The 24,065-nt window shown below is 37.4% G+C and overlaps 1 protein-coding gene across 1 annotated transcript in view; it reads right to left on the reverse strand.

The window, feature by feature from the left end:
• LOC105227461 (septin-2) overlaps window positions 1-24,065 on the reverse strand; it is a 44,547-nt gene that overhangs the window by 19,328 nt on the left and 1,154 nt on the right. The window lies entirely within an intron of this gene.

Below are 24,065 nucleotides of genomic sequence, written 5' to 3' on the forward strand. Positions count from 1 at the left end.
ATCTCTGATATAAGCATATTACCTCAACGATATTAAGATTCTAATTATAGGTCTGCCGGTATTCACATATAACGGTAATATTCCCAAAAGCATTAATTGTGAAACTTCAAAGCGGAAAATTGGCAAATTTCTCAAATTTAGTTAATATTTTCATATTATTTTGTGGCATTCCACAGCAACTATTAAGGCACGAATCTCACATTGCCACACGGCGTTGTTGCGTCAATATGTCTGGCACATCCGCCAGCAGCGGAGACGCCACCGCACCGTATGCAGTTGTGTGTGTGCCTTCAACAGCTTCATTCCCTTCGTCGAGCGTTGAGTTTGCGCTTGCAAAATACGCCATAGCCGCCGCTGCTTTCGAAATGCTACGCTTCAATTAAGTTCAATTGAGATTTTATTGCGCTGAAAAGAACAATGGCCCACACACACATACATTTACATATGTATGTATATGAGTAGTGTGGATAAATGAGCTCAGTTGCAATCAATAAAGCGAATCTCAGCAGCGGCAAAACAGCAGATGCTCGTGTGTGGAGCAATCACGACAAGATACTACGTGATGACTAATAATAAAAGCAGAAGGAATCATATTTCTGAATGCCCAGCAATAACAACAAACACAGCTAGTCTAAACATATGGCACTTGAGCAATGCACAGTGGTGTGGATGGCGAGAGTTTGCGGTGCCTTCATTAACAAATTATGTTGCGTAGTCGAAAAAGTCTTTTCGAATTTCTAATCAAAATTCAACTTATTTCTTTAATATTTATAATGAACTTTAATGAACCAAATATATACCATTTTGGGCGACCGCTTTTTGCCATTTTTTTCGATAGAGACATTATTCCATCAGTACAAAACTTTTCTGGTCTTTCGGCGAAAAACTGCGACAAGTAATTTTCACAGGCTTCTCTTGAAGCAAACTTTACCCCATTAAGTTCTGAATTGACCGAAACAAATGGTAGTCCGATGTTGCAAGGTCAGAGCTATAGGGTGGATGCATCAATACTTCCCAGCCAAGCTCTCCCAGTTTTTGGCGAGTCATCAAAGATGTGTGTGGTCTAGCGTTGTCCTGATGGAAGACGAAGACCTTTCTGTTGATCAGTTCTGGCCGTTTTTTTCGATTGCTTGCTTCAATCTCATCAGTTGTTGACAGTAAAATGTAGAATCAATCGTTCGACCAGGCTGGAGCAGCTCACAGTGGATGAATCCTTTCCTATACCACCAAACACTGAGCATAACCTTTCGAGGCGTCAATCCTGGCTTTGCGACCATTTGTTGAGCTTCACCACACTTGGACCATGATCTTTTTCGCACATTATAATCGTATTTGATCCAATTTTCGTCTCTTGTTACCATTCGTTTCAGAAATGGTACGATTTCTTTTAGTTTTAGCTAAGAATAGCAGATGTTAATTCGGTCCATTAAATTTTTCACAGATAATTCATGTGGTACCCAAACATCGAGCTTCTTTTTGTAGCCAGCCTTTTTTAAATGGTTCAAAACCGTTTGATGATGAATGTTAAGTTCCTTAGCGATGTCATGGCTGCTTATGTGACGGTCCTGGTCAATCTTTTCCATAATTTCATCGACTTTTTCAACTAAAGGTCGACCAGAGCGAGGTTCATCTTTCACATCGAGATTCACAGAACGGAAGTGAGCGAAGCATTGTTGTGCTACCCGAACTGATACAGCATCGTCTCTGTAAACTTGACAAGTTTCATTGGTGGCTTGCGTGGCATCGCTTTCTTTAAATTTTCAAAAATGTCAAAACATAGCGAATTTCTTCATTATTTTCACTCAGTTTTGAACAGCTGTAACTTTTCCACTTCCCCGAATTTTATTATTTTTTGGTTAAATAAAGCTTAAAATTTCACCTTTCAAACAATATATAGCATAACACAATGTGATTCGTAGCACTGGAGATATGCAACTGCAACGACGTCTATTGAGAAAATGCGAAAAGACTTTTTCGACTACGCAATATTGTCCTCAACAACGAAGTTTAGTCAACTAGTCAAGATTTAACAACTATAGTGAATAATAGATTTAATAGTTAATATACAAACCTTTAAAAAATTTGAATATAAAATGTTGCCTACATTTAGGCCCATTTTAACTTATATCATATTTTAGCCAAGACGCATACCTAACCTGAAAATTCATAAAACTTCATTGTTTTTGAGACTTTACTAAATATCAATCTTGAATATACACGTATTTAATTAAGCTTAAAAAAATGTTCGACCACTTCTTTTATGAAATGAACCACTGTATTTTGGTGCAAACAATACCGATCACCAAAGTATCGACTGCTAACCAGGCAGTCACGTGATTAAAAATAAATACAAGGAATAAGTAGTAAAAATGCTCCGAATAGCGCTGTAGCTACATAGAGACTTCGGAATATGCAGAATTCATTCAGAGATTTTAGCTTTGTAACTGTTAATTTTGCACTTGGTTTAAATTTCCATATGTTTTGTTGTTGCTCGCCGCTTTTTTGTTATAAATAGAAATCAAAACGCTGAAAGTTTCGAACAACACCACCAGCTGGAAGACCAGATGCTATTTTGGCGATCACTGCGAACGGAAGACTCAACACTCAAATTTACACACAAAGAATACAGACCAGCGTCAGACCCTATTAGGCTGTTAATAGAAGACCCACAACTCAATCCAAAGCTTTGCGAAACAATATCTTTTAGTTTTCTGCTTATAGCTGCTTGCACAACAGCAATTGGTGGCATGCAATTTTGTGTGTTGCAATTTCTTTTGTGCTTTTTTACGCCCTCTTCCGCGCTTGCTTCGCTTTCTTTAAATTTCTCAATGCAAGCAGCAATTGTTGCGGACTCCTGCTGCTGTGGCATTTCGTTCTGTTTTGTTGCTATTGTTGTTGTGGCGATCAGTTTGCCATTGACATAGAATACCTTTGGTGGAAATCGGAAATGTATCGCTTTGCCATAAATAGTTGCATTAGCATACACATACACACAAACATATCGATGAAGGGACGTCAGTATGTGTGTGTGAGTGGGAATTTGTGTTCCTATACGCTTCTTCATGCAATTCAGTTGACATCTTAGAATGTTCATGGGAATTTCCATTGGCTGGGTATGCGGTATTGCGATTTCACCATCTTTGGCTATAAATCAGCTGTTGCTGGCGTCAAGTATTTGCTAGTAATGTGAAAAGCCTGAAGGATTTAAAATTAGATCCATGTATGTGTCTAAAAGTGGGGTAACAAATTTTTGAAATTGATTTCATTGCAATGGTCTCAAATTTAGAAAATTTTGTTTGCTTTGGAAGAGTTTTACATATGTATTTTTAAATACTTTTTCTCTTCACTTATGAAGAATGCAACAGCTCGATCCTAAAAATAGCCAGCATTGGCTATAATCTGAATTTTACAACGGCGTCCGACAAGTTTTTAGCCTTTCAGCATAAATGGCTGACAAAGTCCACTAAGATTGTGGCAGGATGATCCTTACTAAGAGCAAGTCGTTCAGAAGACCCTTGTGTTCAACTCTAGGCCCAAAAGAAGAGTCGCAGAGGACCAAGTCGACCAGCGCCTGCCAAACATACACGAGGTACTTTAGTCCAGCACTATAACGCAAGATGCCAATGGAGATCCAACTCATTCCCAATCCAATGTAAGCGCGAGAAGGATGTCACCTCTGGCTCAATGCTTTGCAATTACCAGTCAGCGATTCCATTATGACCAGGCATCCGAACGGTTATGATGAAGTAGCTTGATACTTTTTCTAGTGAGGATAACTACTCCTTAACCATATTCGAGCACACAATTTGCGTACTTAGCGCTAGTATTGCCAATCTGCTGTTGAGGTGAATGCTCATGTCATGATGGATGCTCCCTGGAAGAAGCTGCACTTCGTAACAGTACATCTACTAGCACTTGAATAGTAGCCATTTCTGCTTCAAAAATATTGCCAATCTTCTGTTGGGGCGAATGCTCATGTAATGTTGGATGCTCCCTGGAAGAACCTGCACTTCGTAACAGTACATCTACCGGCACTTCAATAGCAGCCATTTGTGCTTCAAAAACACTACAGTGGTCCGGTAGCCTAACGCTAAGATTGACGGAGAGCCCCTTGAAGAAAACTCTCTCGCCAACCTTCCAATCTTGTTGCGACCCATCTGTGAAGAATCCTCGTCGGTATGTGAGCAGTGAAAAAGCCACCACGGCAATCACAATGCATATGTTATACCCGGGTGGTAGAGATTTTCTAAAGGTTATAATGAATTCATGGTTTTGGTAGTATGCCATTTGATCAAATTTGACCCAAACTAAAAAAAAAATCATTTTGACGTATTTGGATACAAATGTTTATTATCACCTTTCAAATATGCTTCTGAGCCAATACAAGCATCTCTATGTTTAATATAATTTTCCGTACACTTTTTACACCTCAGCCACGGTTGAGATGCCGTTCAGTGCTTTTAGCGAATTTTGGTTTTTTCGGTCTCGAAACGCTAAATTGTTGGATAGCTTCGACATCATATTCATAAATCCACCCTCTTCACCAGTAGTGATGTGTTTGAAAGAATGGTCTTCAGCTACGTTGTCAAGCAACTCTTTTCCAAGTTCTAATCAATTTGGTGTTTGCAAAAGTTCGGGTATTTTCATACTATTTTTGCATTGACTCCCTTCATACCCAAAACATTTACCAAAATGTGTTAAGGCGAGTCATAATAGATGTCAGATTATTTTTTGATATCTCTGTCTATCTCCGTGGTGCCAACACACTGTTTTATAAACCCTGTTTCTTATAGTTTTTTGATTTTATCGTCAATAACAGAGGCCCTGACATCAGGAAAGTTTGGTTGACTTCTTGGCCTTCTTTGAATACTTTTTGCTACTGAAATACTTATGATTGTGATCAAACTGGAAATAAAAAACTCTTCCAAAGCATTCTTGGAAAATTCTCATTAACTCCGTAGTCGTGATTCCGTCGAAAACACAAAATTTCAAGTATAATAGTTGTATAATATCTTTCATCGTAAAATTCGATAGACGCGCAACCTAATTAGAGCACAATGATAACACCTTAGAAAATCTATGTTGTAGATAAAAAAAAGTCGCAGATGAGGTACCAATTACGTAATAAAATATCTTTTAAGATCAAAATACTAAAAATTGTCCCATCATATCACTCTGAATGGCCTTATTCTGAAGTGTCTACCAGAATCCTTGCAAAGGGATAATTTTTTCCTAATTTTTGGTGAAAATCGATCACGAATAAGAAAAGACAGTCCGATAACTATTTAAGTTTAAAATATCAAATATCCAGCAGTATTATCACAACTATGCGAAAAGGCAATTCAATTTTTTACAAGAAGTTCTCTTTGGCGCCCCCTATGCAAAAAATACAACGATTGCTGAGCTTTTAATATGAGGACACCAAAAAATTAAGTATTTATCAATCAATGTCGACAAAGATCAAAGAGGAGATGATAAGTAACTTATAAATCTAAAACATGTCACCAAATATTTTTGGTATCTTCTGGCTGTGAAAGCTTTCCGAGCAATCCTTCAAGCTTAAAAGCTCAATGTCACAATTCTTGAAGTTGGAGGTTAATAATTTCAACTGAAAATGTTCTTCATCGCTCCTTTAACCACAGAGCATGTAAGAACATTATTCTTTATCATATAAAGGGCTATCACCGCTATGAAAAAACCGCACAAGATATTTCATCGAGTATGTGTGTATATACATATGTACCCAGCCAACCACGGCTACCCGCTTGTGACAAATATTTCAATACAACTACACATTTTTTCTCTATGCACTAACACCAACGCACATTTTCGGGTTATTTTTTGTTGTATGATCACATGTATACGTACATGAGTGGGTAAAATATTCGCTCGGCCTAAGACACACTCTATATGTTTATCCCCTCGTTTACCACCATGTTACCCACTGATTATCTGGTTTTTTACCCGCCGATGGTTTGCAGGGTATGTATGCCGACACGCTCCCGAAACAACACAATCATAACAATGTAAATATGTGGCAGCACATTTTTGTTGCCTGCAATAAATTTACAAGTTGAATGAATGCAGCTACAACACAGAGCTAACAATAGCTAAATAACAACGACAACAACAACTACGACAAACTAAGGCAAATGACAAAAACTATTAGTGCGCAAAACTGTGGCACAGACGCGCTTGAACAAAAAACCAACAACAACAACAGCAAGAATTCTGAAAGCAAACCGAAAGCAGTGAAAACATTTTAATAACACAAACATATTTTTAGTTAAAATACCGCAAGCGCACAAAGAGGGGTCGCAGGTGAGGGTGAGGGGGGTGGCGCTTGCCGTACCAGGAACTGCCAGGGAGCACTTAACGTTCAATCGGGCGTGTGCAGGGTGAGTGTCGGGCAGCGGCGGCGGCGGGAGCAAAAGTGTGCAATGAGAAAACTGCTAAGTGGGTGGAGCGGGCCGTGGAGGGGGCTGCTGTAACAATGTGATGAATGCATTTGTCATGACATGAGAAATAAAATTTGTTGGAAAATATGTCAACGGTGTGTTAACACAGATTTTTCATTGCAGTTTAGTTGGTTAAGTGCTCTAGAGTTCGCCTCTCCCCGCGCCACTCCGCCGATTGCCAGCAAACGCTCGGCAGCTGGTTCATCGCTGCACTCTTCGTTTTGTTACTTCCGCTTTGCTGCTTTTGCTGGCAATTTATGTTGTTGGAATTGAGCAGCGTTGCTCACTTTTTCGTGTTCTTTCGTTTGCCTTTTGTTATTGTTGTTGTTGGTTGGCATTTTTAGTCCATCGCTTTTGTGCTGCTCATAATTGTACGATAAACTGCAGCACAATGGCATGGAATTGTTGTAGAGTTGGCGAATATTGTTGTTGTTTTTGGATATCTATGAATTATTGTAGAGTTGGCGTATATTGTTGTTGTTGTATATCTATGTTTTTTGTGTGTTTTTGCGGTTTCTGGAGCGCATTTCAGCAGTTCAACCGTTTTGTGGCAAACTGTGTTTGGTCGGTTGAATGGTCGGCTGATGTTCCGCTTTTCACCGTTGCAGCTAATTGATGCTAATCGCTGGTGTCAGTGCTTGTTCTGAAGTGTTATAGCTGTGAGAAGCATGAGTTAGTATTTGACGGGGTAATAAATATTTTTTGCAGTGCTTTATTCTGGTCAACAGTGGTCGTAGACTAGAAGCTTTAGTTTTGATAGTTGAAAAAATGTTCTGGCTTAGGAAAAATTTGTTTGTATATCTCAGTTTATTTAGGAATCCTATTCAATTTGGATGCGAAGCACCTTTGCTTCGAACTTAAATAAGCTATGTTAATCTGGTAGGGCAATAAGCCATTCATAGACCAGTTGTGGTCCTTTGCGCTACCAGATGGAGTTCAGTTGGTTGGTCCAAGAGGAGTAGTATGACGTGAATTTTAACAAACCTTGCGGCCTTACTATCGATAGCTCCTTCAGAGTATCATACCGTGGGAACTCCAGATGCTTAAAGCGTAGACTTGCCAATGCAGGACAAGTACACAAGAGATGCTCCATTGTTTCCCTGGTGCACTGCTCTAGACATTTCCTGCAGTCTTTTCGATCTGTCAGCCCCATCGGGCGGACGTGTGTCACCACTAGACAGTGACCAGTTAGTATTCCCATCATGTTCCTACAGTCTCTTCTATCGAGGGCCAATATGATTTTTGTTTACTTCTGAATCTGGTCGTTTTTCACCTGACTTTTGCAGCTTTGCATCTCGTTCCATTTGTTTTTGATTTACATGCATCTGTCAAGGTCGTCGTATAAACAATGCATTCCCAAAGTTGATCACGTATTCGGATGCTCGCCGTACACTATTATTGGCAATCTCGTTCACTATTTCATTGCCCTCTATACCTTTGTGGCCTAGCATATAGTAGAAGTGAAATTACTTGCTTCTGGTAACACTTTCCATTGCTGTCCTGGTTCCCAAGAATTATCCTGCAGCCAGTAGTCGGCCCTCCGAATTTGCTGTACAGTTTTCAGCGAAGTGGTCTATGGGTGGCAAGTTTAGCACCAGTTCAAGAGCCGCCTTTGGAGTTGTGTAGCACTAGTGCATGCGAGAGGGAGAGAGCCACCAGGTTGTGCCGAGCATCTGCCTTTACGCATATTAAGCATTGCTAGTTTTTCTCGCTCTTTCTTCCACATTGTACTTCCACCGAAGGTTGCTGCCCAAGGCTATCCTAAGGTACTTGATGCGGTCCTTGATGGAGAGTCCCATTTATTGAAGGAAACCTCCATAGACAAATTTTGTGCTTACTTTTGAACACAAGCAGATCGGTTTTCTCCGGGTATCGGATCATCAAGATTACCTCATAATCTTTGGAGTGAGATATGATGATCAGAAATGATATTCTAACATTTCCTCTTCGACGATCTACCCTAGCCTATCCTATAACATTTCTGCAGGTTTCTAAAGCCAAACGACCTTTGATGGCTGGTAATTTCTCTGACCACACTCAACGAAAGTTATTTCTCGCTACTCCCTACATACCGCTAAATGATGATCTAAGACCTGAGGTATACTTTGAACATTGAAACAAGTTTTCGGACTTTTTTCCTTTTATATACTACTCTATACGATCGTTGACTCAACTGTTGCCTATTGAGTTCTTCATTGTTGGTACACTAATAATTCTTGAGAAAGTTGTCCTTGATCTATATTCCAGTGAGCTAATAGGCTTGGTAACTGAAACGGAGCCCCACTTGGGACCATTGACAACCTTATCGTCCTGAAAGGCAGAGTATACTTTACTTAAGTATTGCCATATACAGTTATATAGGCATTATGAAGCCGCTTGCTTCAAGACAACATTCATGTGAAACAGATAGTAGGTTCTTCCACGCAAAAGGATTGTGTTAGGTGGATTATTTTAACTTAGGAGCTCACCTTCGACTTTGCTGGTTCGTTAAGCACTGTCAGTAGCTCATCGCTCTGGACGTAGTTTGGCTCTACGCTCCAACTGGAGCTAAAGGAAATAATATATAAAAGTATATCACAAAATTTGATTTTTTTTGGAAGCGATAGTTATTTTAGTTGGTAGATTTGCGTCTCACAACATATTCCTTTGATATAATGATAGCATATACCAAATTTTTGAAATCCATATTCTTCGAAATGAAAATCTCTCATGAACTAAAAATTTATATAATTTTTTTTAAATACACATACTCGTACATATGTATGTAAGTCGTAAATTCTTTCCATTATTGAAATTTTTCCACCACTTGACGTCACATATTCCAACACATGCCTAGCGCTCCCTTCTCCACATGTATAATTACTTACAAAAACGAATGCACGCCGAGCGCTCTCCCCAAAGCCCTTGATATACGCAAACTACAACAACAAATTGCTATATGAAGCTCAGTTATTCATTCAATTGATGTCACTTTGCGCATAAATAAAATAAATACACACCACTACACACATATATACATATGTATATATCTAGTGGGTATATGACTCGTGCTTACAACTTGCTCACAATATATTTAATGCATATTTGTGCATATGTTCAGCTGTCCCATTTGTCTAAAACTAATTTTCCGCTTATATAATTATGTAAAAATGTTACTAGACACACTCACATACATACTTATAGTTTATGTGTAGTTGGAAGCGCCGCTGCGGAGCTCACGTTCTTACTTTAAGCGCATAATTTCTAATCGAACTTATTGACACGTCCATACATATGTATGTATATATGTTTACAGGCATACATACAAACATATTTACAATTATTTCTGTTGTCTTGAATATTTTCTGCTTTACCTTAAATGGCTTCGAGCGCATAAAACACATTAGGAATGTGGCCAAATGCCATTAACTTTCCGATTTCAAGTTTAGAAAAATATAAACGGAAGTTAAGCAAGAGTAAGAATATTATTTTGGAATGAAAGTAAAATTCTCTGAGAAATTATGCCTTGTCGCAATATTCTCAGCTGGCACTATTTCCATGCGCGCAACTGTATATACATTTTGTCTAACGATCAAATTGATTACTGTAAAATATCTGTACAATATTAAGTATTATAATTTTATACATATTTAAAAAATTTTTTTTTAATTTTCTTTACTTCTTTTACATGTGTATATACAAATATCTTTACATACATAAGCACATGATATATGAAAAAAAAATTTTTCGAAAAAAAATATCATAATTAAACGTTCGTCAATACTTATCTTAATTGCCTTTAGTCAACTCGTTCACACGTCGCTGAACTCACCTTACAGCAACAACAGCAAAATAAATTTCAAACGAATCACCTGTTAGTTAATGGTTATTTGCGGTTAACTCGCAACGATTCCAGCGAATTTGTTGATGATTTCATGGCTTATATTGCTTACCAAATTACTAAATAGTCATAAAAAGCATCGAAGGTCAGGCTTTTCATGAAAACATTTGATTTTTGAAGGTTTATGTAGGTACATATGTATATACATGCATACTTATTACAAATTTCGACAAAATATTCTGACAAAAATTCGGTATCAAAATTGTCTAAGAGATATTGATTCTTTCTATTCTTAGGCCCAACTTCTCGTTCTATAGAGTCTCTATTAAACGTTAACCTTTTGTCAGAACTTCTGATTTTGCATGAGGACTAAATAATCAAGTTCTTAAGAGATAATTATTATTAAGAAACAAAGTCATGTCTTGACTAAACTTCACTATTTGAGGACATTGAAACAATAGTATTATTACTAATACGAATTCAGACAGAATTTTATTATCAAACTAGCTACCGAAAAATTCGACTTAAGGATAGATAGATCGCAATATTTTTTTTACTCAGCAGAGAGTAATTGACTGATGACAAAAACATGGTTATACAAGTATTTTATGGCAATATTTAGGTAAGGTATACTCTGCCTTTCAGGTCAATAAGGTTACCGATGGTCCCAAGTGAGGCGCCGGTACGGTTACCAAGGCTACTAGCTTTCTAGTATATAGATCCAGGACAACTATCTGAAGGATTATTAGTGGACCAGCAGTGAAGAACTCAATGGGCAAGAGTTGAGTTAACGATCGTATAGATAGAAAATTAAAAAAGACCGAAAAGGGTTTACAATGTTCAAGGAATACCTGAAGTTTTAGATCATGATTTAAAGGTATGTAGAGAGTAGCAAGAAAAGCTTTCGTTGAGTATGGTCAGAGATATTACCAGCTATCAAGGTCGTTTGCCTTTAGAAACCTGCAGAAATTTGTTAGGATAGGTTAGGGTTGATCGCGGAAGAGGAAACTTTAGAATATAATCACTGATATTCATACATCATTTCAAAGATTATTGCGATACCAGATGGAGCTCAGTTACTAGGTCCATGAGGAGTAGTCATCCTTTAGGATACCTACGTTTGGCACGAATTTCAACAGACTCTGCGGCCTCACTTTCGATACCTCTCCCAGTGTATCATACTGTGGGGACCTCAGATGCTTACCTATCCTAACTTATTCTGTGGATCAATTGGTGATTTATATCTCTAAAATTAAAACCTTTATTTTGCTTTACGAGGGTAAAGAAGACAGTAAAAGTTATGACGCAAACGACGTATAGTACTCAAATGGTATTCCTTGTTGACAGTTTGACCGGTCGGAAGGAATTCGGAGTCCACCACACCTTACAAAAGTTTTACTATTTTTTTGCTCATAATAGTATATACATATGTATATACATATATACGTAAGTGATCAGCATGACGAATTGGTTTAACTGAGTCATGGCTGACTTTCTCCATACGTGTCTACCTGTCAGTATATATCCTTCAGTTTTCGAGATATCGTTCTGAAAATTGCACAATTTCTTTTCTCTTTAAAAAATGTATATAGCATATATGTATGTAGCTGCAATACAAACTGATCCAGTCAAATTAAGTTCTTGGAAAGAAAACTTTTACGAGGTTTGACAATTAAGTAATGAGACTGATTTTCTTGCCGCGGTTGTGGTAAGCCTGTGATAATTCCCTTTCTCTTTTTCCGGCATCCCTCCCCTCTCCATTGATATATGTATGTACCATCGCTCTAGCTTGTTTAGTTCGCCTGTTGCGTCAAGTTGAGTAGACGTGTGTTTGTAGCGCTCGTCGCGAAAACCTTTCTGAGGAGCAAAAGCAGCATCGAATGACCATCGCAGAAGACTGTTTGGAACAAGTGGAAAATGCTTGATTGAGTTACTACAGGCGCTGAGAGCTGGTTTTTCCAATACGACCCGGATACTAAACGCCAAAACTCACAATGGTTGTCTCCGCGCGCCCCTCGCCCGAAAAAGCTCGCATGAGCAAGTCGAAGGTGAAAACGGTGATTATTGCCTTTTTTGATAGCCGTGGAATCGTCCACAAAGAATTCGTTCCACCGGGGAAAATCAAGTCTACTATTGCCAAGTACTCGAAAGATTGTGAAAACGAGTCAACAGGGTGCCCCCAGACATCGCACGTAACTGGAACCTTCATCACGGCAACGCGCCGTGCCACACCGCCTTAAGCGTGTCCCAGTATTTGGCCTCTAAAGGGATCGCCGTGTTGCAACAGCCGCCTTATTCGCCCGACATGTCACCCTGTGACTTTTTTTGTTTCCTAAAACAAAATCGATGGTCAAAGGAAACTATTTTGAGTCGATTACGGACATCCAGGCGGCCGTGACGAGAGTACTTGCGGACATCCCAGTGGAAGCGTTCCAGAAATGTTACGAAGCATGGAAAACGCGCTGGAATCGCTGTATAGCTGCCCAAGGGGACTACTTTGAAGGGGATCGCAGAGTTGTAGAATAATTTTCAAATACACGGTTTTTATGGAATCAGTCTCATTACTTAATTGTCATACCTCGTATATTTTACGAGATGTCTTAAAGAAAATTGGCACAGCTTATTGTAAAAGTCAACGCCACAATCATCAGAACTTCTCTACAAACTGGCCAATCATAGCCCAGATAAAGATCTTTTTTACCCTTTTATGCTATAATAAATGCTACTGTCAAGGGTATTCTAGCTTCGGTGCAGCCACAGTAACCGTCTTTTTTTCTTGCTTTGTATAGGCGAAGACACACATATACCTTTCCATTTTTAATATTCGTCTTTTTATGAGCTATAGTTTTAGCCTTAACTCATCATTAAGACAAGGTTTAAAGATGCACAGGTATAGCTTAGTAAGGCAATCATTCAAAAAGCTTTTAATTTATTTTTCCTCTTTTTATTTGCTAATCTTTGTAATTTTGCCCTTCACCCAGCAGCTCAAAAAAGCGAACAGTTAATTTCTCTTCAAACTTGCTTTACAATCATAATTTTCATAAAAGAGAAAATAACAGCAACGAAAAGTATTTCTACCGAAAAAAACTCCCATGATTCATCAACTGTTAGTTAGTGACTTATGGCTGGGCGTTTTTATGCGCCATGATTATTTGCCACCGCAAAAACCGCAGAATATTGAATACTGAAGACGGGATAAGACGATTTCATTGCAAATCAAAAAAGTACATATATACATTTATATCAATATATGTATGTGTGTGTAAGAGATTTGTGAATGTTTTACTATTCTTCAACAACCCTGCAAACGCTCCGATGCTAAACGCTGAGCCAGTCAGTTCCCATCGCCTTCAGTGCCACACTTCTTCCTCCCTGCAGCTGTCATTGCTGGTTAGCAGTTTTCTATTCTGCAATTGAGCATTGCATTAATTTCTATTTTCCCGCTGCCTTTTCGTTTTAGTTTCAGTTTTAGTTTAAAGCCTTTTATTTTTTTTTGCTTTTTATCGTTTTTGTTGTTGTTGTTTTATGGTCGTGGCAGCTCATTACAAACACATTAAAAACCGCATACGGCTCCAGGTCATAAAACAATAAAAACAAAAACGGCGAAAAATAGTTTGCGGCTGCCACATGGAGGCGCTTGGCTGGTGGCGACCGCCGTTGCAGTCGTTGCTTTGCCGCGCCGTACTCCCTTACTCCACGACACTAACAGACTTGTAAGCAGAAAGGTAAGAAAGTCTATAAAAGTGTTTTTGTTATTGTTGGAGTTGTTGCTATTTTTGTTGTTGTTGGAATTTGTTGTTGATGGAATTGTTGTTGTTATTGTTATTGCAGTTGTTGTTGTCATTATTTTTGTTGTTAGCGTTGTTGTTATTGTTGTTGTCGTCATTTTTGTTGCTGTTGTTGTTTTTGTTATTGTTGTTGCTGTCGCGTAACTATGGCAAAAAGGAAAATGCAAGCCACAACAACCGCTGCCACCATTTATGGGCACCAGCAACAACAACAATAACACTAACAACAACTACAACTACAACAACAATAAACTAGCAAAAGCAGTAGCAGCAACACCGCTAAATGCTTGCAACTTTTGCCTCAACCATTGTTACCTTAGAAAATATCGTTTTCATTTTATTTATTCTCCCTTGTTGTTGTTACTATTGTTGCTGTGCTTTTCTTTTGCTTAACTCGAATACTAACTATTTTGCTGTCGACACACATTCGCGTAAATGTTCTGTGAACGTTAACGACATGTCAACTACTGTTATTGTTGGTCGCCGCGCGCACATCCGTAGCGGCTAAATTATGTTGTTGCTGACGATTGTTGTTGTTGTTGTTACTGTACAATAGTTGGTTAGCTGTGACTGCTGCCAATGGCTGGTGAACGATGGCCAGTTGGTCGGTCGGTGGTTATTGCTTCGTGCCGTGGAAAGCGCTCCGAGGCATTTATGTGCTCAAATGTGACAGCAACAACAACAGCAACGACAACTCAGCGCCAATATATTGACAACAAAAGCAGTACGAGTATATTAGGCAGCATAAAAAGCAACAAAAAAAAAACAAATACGGAATTAATAAAAAGTAGTTTTGTGCAAAAAAGGCAAAGGCGAAGACAAACAGACAACCAAACAAACAACCAAAGGCAAGGCACTACAGTGAAATGTTGACGGAAGAAAGCATGCGATTGTTTGGTGCATACCAAGAACTGTATATAGCAACAACAACACGTTTATTACAAACGTACATACATGCCTTTTTTAATGTATGTCTAGTGAAGAGTGCTTAAAAAAGGGTTCAAAAGCGTTTTCCATTAAATGAAAAAGAGAAGCGCGGTCGGGTTGGCCGACGGGTTAATATATACGACTTTAAGAATATTAAAACGCAATAATGTAGATTTATTAAACCCAACACTCGGCAACGAGAACAATTTTCCCAGCAACATAAAATCTCCAAGTAAGTTCTCATGCTCTTCACCAGCGCATTCATTCTTTCACACTTTGAGGAAAATTTAAGTGCTGCTAATGTGTTATAACTACTCAATTTATGAAAGAGGAATATATGTACCTTATGATCAAATTTGACAAGGATTTTTCTTTACTTTTCTAGACCTCACTGTCCTACACTATACAAACTATATTTTTTCATATTTTAATTACAAATATTTTTTATCGCCTTCAAAGATAACATTACACAGGAGTATACAGTAGATTTAAAGCTAGTTATCATAAGACCATTACATAAAAGTCGTCATTCACAATGTGATACGGGGGTCTTAGATTAATCGATCTATACTTTTGCTGATTTTACCTTGAAATAAATTGAAAACCTCAACGACTTTTTTTATAAAAATCATCTGCTCCAATGAGGATCACTTCCATCTGACGGGTGCGGTAAATAAAAAAAAACTGTCGATTCTGGTGCAAAAAAAAAGTCCACAAATTATTCATGAACAACCATTACATTCACCTAAATTGGCTCTTTGGTATGATTTTTGCTTTGGTGGAATCATCAGTCCATATTTAATTCGAAATGAAGCTGATGAAACCATTACTATCAATGGAGCGCGGTATAGATTGACCAACTTTTTATGGCCGCAATTGGAAGAAGTTGATCTTGTCAACATCTGGTTCCAACCGGACGAGGTTACGTGCCACACAGCAAGTGCAACAATCGAATTACTACGAGAAAAGTTTGGAGATTCGATTATATCAAGAAATTGTGGCATTGAATTGCCTCTAAGAAGTGTGATTTAACATCGTTAGACTATTACTTGTGGAGTTATTTGAAATCTTTAACAATAGCAATATAGCTCTTAAAGCTTTAGAAGACAATATTGAAGTTGCTATTCATGACATTCGACTTAATTTAGTGCAAAAAATACTCGAAAATTGGGTACAGCGAATTGGTTCCAGCGAAAGAAGTGATGGAGGGCATTTGAATGATGTTATATTCAGAACTTATTGTATTATTTTTACTTAACATTAAAAAAAATTGAATCTTCCTTGGCAATTCACGTGTTTTCTGTTAAGAAAACAAATCACTCTTATTGGAAGACTCTATATATTAACGTCTTTAAAATAGGCTCCTTTTGAGCCAATACAAGCATGACAACGCCTAATCCAATTTAATGCACTTGTTAAACGTCTCAGTTGGGATTACCTTCATTGCCGTAAGCGAATTCTACTTACGTATATCGTTTATATTGTGAAACGCATTCGCTAAATTGTTAGACAGTTTATATTGCATAGTATATATCCAAGTATTGTTACCAATAATGATGCGTTTGATGAAAGTAAGGTCCTGAGCTCCGTTGCAATCTCCACAGGACGTCGTACTTGCAATATGTTCAGGTCTTTTGTTACAAATCTAGCATTGACACATTTTGGTTAATGTTTTTCATAATGTGTTGAGCCGATCCGGAAAAGATTTTGAGATCAAACCGGACGATTTTCAAGTCTTTCAAGCATAGGCAAGTTTTCGATGACCTTCACTGAGTGTTTTAGATCACTCAAATACTTGTGTTCATCATACTACTTCTGAATCATTTTCAAAGAGTCGAGTTGTGCGAAAAATTTATGTGTCCCGGTGCGGCATATTTTACTTCTGTGAGATCTTGTAGATCGAGTAAAATATAGTATTATTGCCATTTAACTTTCTTGTCAGTGTTTTCATAATACATCTTTCCTTTTAATTAGTTTCTGTTACTTAGTTATCTCTACGACTATTTCTTATTATTTCTTTCTTTCCTTTTATTTACTTTCCCTCCCACTTAGCAGTCTTCTCATATTATGCCCTTTTATATTTTCCCCTGTACTGCCCTTTCAGTGAATGTGGAAAAGACAAAATCTGTATTTTATTAATGCCAACGCTGAATTTAGAGATATTAAGTATATATTACACTCCTCGAAAACTGTTTTTTGATCTTTTAAATTGATAAAAAAAAAAATCCATTTCGTCGCCCCTACAACATAATTAATACAGTCAAGAATGCTAAAAAAAGCGAGTTTCAATTACGGCAAATCGACTTTGTTTGGTTATTACCAAATCATTAATATTTTCAGAATTTGAGTCATAAGTAAAACGGTTATTTCTCCGCTTTTCGAAGTTAGCCAGTATTTTCAAAATAATTCAATAGTTTATTTATTTTTTTCGAAGATCCGACTTTGAAACTCTATAATATCTATCAAATATGTAAGCTTTGCCGAAAAGTGGCTATTCAAATGAGTGGAAAACGTAGATTTTACTGTTTACTTACGCTGGTTATATCAGGTTGTAGAGTTGGTCCTCACGCAAAAGAAAGCGGATAGATCTCAGGATCCAAACAACAAACATAATTATTATTAGTGAATGTTGGTAAAACTGTTAGAAATGGATCACCATATCTTCTTAGATGGAATAAGCGTTTATCACAAATTTGTTAAAGTGTTTAATGCCTCAGAGACTTTGTCTATCGAAATATTTCAGTCTCGGTCTGGCAAAAGCTGTACAATAGAGGATAAAACGGCAAGACAATTCCACCTCGCCATTCCCTATACAGCTTTGGATAAAAGCAACAGACAAAGTATTTAGTCACAGTCGTGTGGCCCTATCAATTTCAGGTTGTTTCACGATTTGTTAGTTAATATTTGTGCTTCAGTATTTCCAACTGATCCCAGAAAATGTTATAACTTACTGTCGTAACATCCAACTCTGCTCATCCCATTTCTTTAATTTTTTATTACTGTTGTCTTATGTAACGAATTATAACACCGACGGATACAGAATTTTATCCAAGATCTCAGAGAACCTCTGAAAGAACACTTCAATCTGAAACATTTGTCCTGTATAAATCTTGAGGTGTCACGGAATTTTCAAATTTATGCAGATTTCGCTAAAAAATTACAAATTTCAATATAAGACATGCTTCTAATGAGAGATCATATTCTTTAGATACCAAAGTAAATCTACAACCCATAAGAAACACTTAGTTCCACCTTTCTAAACATCGAAGTATATTATAAAGTACTTACGTTTCGGAAATAATGGCGGTCGATAGCGTCCACTGCCGCCGCTGCTACTGCCAATATTTACGTTTGTATTGCCATTGCAATTGTTGTTGCTGTTTATGTTGTTGCCATTAAAATTATGATTACTGCCAGTGCCACTGCCACTATTGCTGCTATTGATGCTGTTGATAATGCTAGCGATATTGTTGTTGCCATTGGTTAGTATGCCATTGCTGGTGCTATTGCCACTGCGTTCGCCAACACTGCGCTCGGCGCCGCCACTACCAACACTGCTGGCGCTGCCAACGCTATTGCTGTGATGGCTGCTCAAGCTGAAGTTGCTACTTCTTTCCGACTGTTGTTGTGATTGCGAGCGCTGCAATATGGCCTCGGTGACTGTGTTGGTGACGCCGCCGCCGCCGCCACCAGTGGCGGGTGACGATGTCAAGGCACCGCCACCGAAGAGGCGTCGTTGCTGTAGAAAAGCCGTTTTGTTGCTGTTGCTCAACGTTGTTGACGGAAAGCTGTTGTCGTTGTACTGTTACTGTTGTTGTTGTTGGTACGGTTGTAGGCGAGTTTTTGTTGGTTTCTCGGTTTGTGTTTTACTAGTTTCTGCGCGAAATTGTTTGTTTGGCTTTGATTTTGCGCGATTTTGCAATGCTGCTTGCTCGTTGTTGTTATTGTTTGATATCTGTTTGCACCTTTTTGTTTACCTTTTTTTACACATTTGTGTTTAATTTATTTAGTATTTTTATTTGTTGTAATTCTTTTATTTTTTGTTGTTGTTGTTGTTTTAATGCCTGGAATGAAATATTTACGTTGCTGTTGTACTTGCAGCTTGTTTGCAGTTGCCTTTGATTTTTATTTATTTATTTTTATTTTGTGTTTTTTTTGTTTTTGTTTATCTCATTTTGTACGCTTTACGTATCGCTTAACTCCGCAGCTCATTAAATTTCCGACATCAGCCACATTTTATGCCCATTTGTTCGCGAATCTCTTTACCGATTCTGATTATTTTTGCCCGCTATCGTTTTATTGCCGCTTTAATCTCAACACTTAACACTCAACATGCGTATTTCGCAAAGTTGTTGTATTTTTCTTGTAGTAAATTCGCTAGTTTTTTACTATTCTCGATAGTTGTGCCAATCTCTATTCGCAACTCGAATTTTAGCTTTTTTCTAAATTATTTTCTTCAGCGTTTCTTAGAATATTTGCGATTTTGAGGAATTATCTCTTATAATTGGTTCTTATTTAATCTTACAAACTGTTTCTGTTTGGTTGGAAAAAGTAAATGTGTAATCAGTTAAACTTTCTGACATAATCAAAGCATTATTCGAAATTCTAAATAAATACCTGGCGCGTAACCCCTTTTAAATCAACATATTTTGTTAGTATCTTGAACTCATTCCAAACCGAAACCTCGATATACCATGCGCTGAACCTTTAAATTTTTCCATGCGAACATGTCTCAACTTCCGTATCACTTGAAATACCTCCATTTTATAAAGCAACTACATTCAGACTATTTCATTTCTTTGAAATTAAAATTATGCTATAGACTTCTTTATCAATACTGGTGATCCAAGTAGAGGTACTCTTTGCAATAACCCTTTCTTTGATAGATCATGTGTGAGCTGTGTTAAGCTTATTTTATAAAGCATCTACATTCAAACCATTTCATTAACTCTTTATTGTTAAAAAAATGCTTTAGATTTCTGTCAGAACGAGAGACCTTTAGAGAGATCCTTTTTTCAATAGACCTTCTTTGATAGATCACTCTCAAGTCGAGTCAAGCTGTCATGTTATTTTTGTACAGTATTGTTTGGCATTTGATCATGGACAGACTTACGCCTGAACAACGTTTACAAATCGTTCATTTTATTACGGAAACTCACGTTCTGTAAAGAATGTGTTTCATGCGCTTCACTTAACTTATGATCAAGATAATCGATCTACTGAGCGTGCTATTTGCAACACCACCACTCATCTGGAGACCCAGCATTAATTAGAGGATAATATTGCACCGAATAGACCACGTCCAGCACGCAGTTAAGAAAATATAGCAGCCGTAGCTGAGAGTGTACACGAAGACCGTGGAGAGCGAACTTGACGCCTTTCGCAGCAACTTGCACTGACGCATGGAACGACTTGTCGCATTTTACGTCGAAAACATAAATTGAAAGCATACAAAATACAGTGTCTACAAGGACTGAAGAGGTTCGCTTCAATCTATGGACTCTTGAAACGCTCCAAAAAGATTCCATGCTTTCGGACCAATTTTTGTTCACCGCTGAGATCCATCTCTGGCTCTATGCCGCATTTGGGACGAAGATCAGCCTGAAGAGATTCAAAAGCTGTAATTTCGTCCAGAAAAAACTATGGTTAGATATGGTTCGTAGGCCGGTGGAATTACCGGTCCAATTTTTTTCAAAAATGATGCCGGTGAGAACGTAGCCGTCAATGCGGACCATAATAACGCCACGATAATCGACTGTTTGATGTCTGAAATTGAAGCTCGTGATCTCGGCGGCATTTGATTTCAACAAGACGGCGCCATTTCCCACACATCGCACCAATCAATGGATTTATTGAAAAAATACTTCGGTTTGCATATAATTTCATGTTTTGGGTCGAGCGATTAACCACCAAGATCGTGTGATAACGTTAGACTTTTTCGTGTGTGGATATGTAAAGTCTACAGTATATGCGGACAATCTCGCTTCGCTTCATGCCTTGGAGCAAAATATCACGCATGTCATTCGCCAGTTATCAGTCGAAACGTTCGAACGAATTATCAAAAATGAGACTCAGCGGATGGACCATCTGAGACGTAACCGCGGCCATTATTTGAAAGAGATAATCTTCAAAAAATAGATGCCAAAGAATGTTCTTTCAAATGATAATAAACATGTCCTATTAAATTTAAAGTTTCTGGTTTTTTTTAAAAAGTAGGGAACCTCGAAACTGATCACAATTATACAGCAATTTTATTGTAGTTTCTAGATTTAAAGATCCAACACTAGCATCTAGTCTCTGCAGATAAACTCAGACTTAATTACAAAATGGCATTTCAAATTTCAGAACTCAAGGCTCTCATTTCATTGAATGTATTGAATTAGAAAGCCAATTCGATTTTATGAACAACGAAAGATGGGTAGAGAACTTAGACTGAAAATTCTGATTCTTTGAAATTGATCGTTAAAAAAACTTTAGCAAAACCTACAAAAGAGGGGTCCCTCATCCGAGTAAACTAGATTTCCCAATCGATGACGATGGAGCAGACGTCCCATTGCCCGATCATGATGAAGTACTAAGTAATAGCAATTATCAGTCTGAAGAACAACAAAGCCACGGGTACTGAGCAATATCAAAAACCCTGTCGGGATCGGTGTTAGGAAATCTTTATAGTAAATATGAGCTTATATAAACTTAAGAGATCCGGAAATTTCGATAACATCCATCTAAAACATATAAACCCAGTAGTAACTTCAACTTTAATCTTGTCCCAGATATAACATAGTTGATCAAATGATCCATTTCGCCATATTATGACTGCTTTGGAATTTTTTTAAGAATTTGGACACATTTTTCATCTGCATTTGGTTTACGGTATTAATTTTTAAGTTACAAACTGCTATTCTTAAATTATTTTAGGTTACATATACAACACTTTTTTTTATTTTTTTATATTTTTTCTATTACGTATACTCTTCGTTTTGGTTTGCCATTTATGGCCGTCGTCTTTTTCAGACAAACGACATTTTTGCTAACTGTTTCGGATGCGAAAATAATTAAAGTCAAAACAGTTTATACAGCGATTTGCTATATTCTTGAATTTTGGTTGAGCAAACGCGATAGTTGCAAGAATGTCGGTATTTGGCTTTAAAGGCTTCGTGCTCATTTAAAGATGGACAAAAATGATTTTGTCGCAATAATGCAATTTGTCAGATAACTTGCACACATATTCATAAATTATTACGTATATTTTTACTGAACATATTTACGAGTGTTTAGATATACGCATTGTATTAACTAGAAGTTATGGGAATCAAGCTTTGGGCATCGAAACTATCATCACTGACTGCCACAGATAAATTACTTACTACAGATAGATAGCTTATTCAAAAAAGTAAGGAAAACATAAGCATTTAGAGTTCTTCAGTTATACAAAAGCATTACCAAGCTTAGGTTAGGCTAAAGTGTCGATGCAGTTATATGCGACAACAGGGATCGCACTTGGACAGCTCAGAACGACGGTACGGTGTGATTTTCCTATCTATTGGTGATAAATACCCTCATAAATCAACAAGTGGCTAGAGCTTATCACAAATTTATTGATGTGACTAATATCTGTTTCGGCAATATCTAATATGCTTGACAACTGGATATGTCCACCTTACCCTTCTCCATACAACTTTTTTGGCCTTAAGTTACGTTAACGTTCAACTAGCTAGCTCAATGGCAGGACACTCAAATGGCACTGATAATGAAGTAGTCTGATGCTATTGGCGGTGGGAACAGACTATCTTTGACTAACTTTGAGAGCATTGTGAGTTCAACGCTAGTATTGCCGCTCTGCTGTCGGAATGAATATGAGTAGTGAATAGATGGCCTTCGAAAAAAGTGAGGAAATAGTGTTTGAAAATCGTCAGGACAGGAGAGTTGTAAAAAAAAAAGACTCTCGTGAGTCCATTCGAATGATTCTGGTGGATATTTTGAGTATGAAACGCGATGCTGCTTTATTCGTCCCGATTACTCTGAATTTTTTCAAAAGTTTGGCATGCAAAAAAGTCAACAATCATCGGAATGGAGAAAAAAATGAGCCGAAACCAAAAAACCTCGCAAAATCCGCTCAAAAACCAAGGTGATGCTCATTTTTTTTTTCGAGATTCGTGGTTTGGTGCATCGTGAAATTGTATCGGAGGGACAGACGGTCAATAAAGAGTTCTATTTAGCCGTATTGAGGCGTTTGCGAGAAATCAACCGTCGAAAATGGTCGGAATCGTGGAAGAACAATTCGTAGATTTTATACGATAATAATGAACCATCGCATCGAACCACTATAGGGACCGAATTTAAAGACAAAAACACAATGAATACCATCGATCAATCCACCGTATTCACTAGATTTGGCTCCGTCTGATTTTTTGTTCCCCAAACTGAAATTGTCGCTCTGTGGAACCCATTTTCAGTCGATCGAAGATGACTGAAGGCTATCCCGAAAAGTGCTTATGAAAAGTGTTTCTAGGACTGGAAAAATCGTTACACATCTGGGGATCACTTCGATGGCGGCAAAATATTGATGAATACGAAAATATTTTGCGGTTTATTTAAAATTTTTAGTTATATTACTTTCCATATGGCGATATAATATAATTATGTATGTACATATATGTATAATGTTCGCAGCCAACCGAACTCAATCCTTTGAAAATCGTTTAAAAAAGGTGGTAACTCAATTCTATCGCTTAATTGGGTACATTATATAACATATGCATATATACATACATATGTACATATATAAATATTTCTTACGTTTTCTATTAACTAATTTAGGATTCAAATATTTTATAGGGAGCAAATTTTTAAATAAATTCGTATCAAATAGTTTACTTATTAATGCAAATTTTTAAAAAATATTTCAAAATTGTCTAAAACAAATTTTGAAAACAAAATTATTTTAAAAAAGTTCAAAAATCACATCTCAAAATTTACATAATGCCAAATGCGCATATAAATGAGCATATAAACACACATACAGCTATGTATCTATCTGAGATTTTATAAGCCAGCGAAATGTCCTTGAAA

The sequence above is a fragment of the Bactrocera dorsalis genome, chromosome 4 (genome assembly GCF_023373825.1).
Source record: "Bactrocera dorsalis isolate Fly_Bdor chromosome 4, ASM2337382v1, whole genome shotgun sequence".
NCBI classification, from domain to species: domain Eukaryota; kingdom Metazoa; phylum Arthropoda; class Insecta; order Diptera; family Tephritidae; genus Bactrocera; species Bactrocera dorsalis.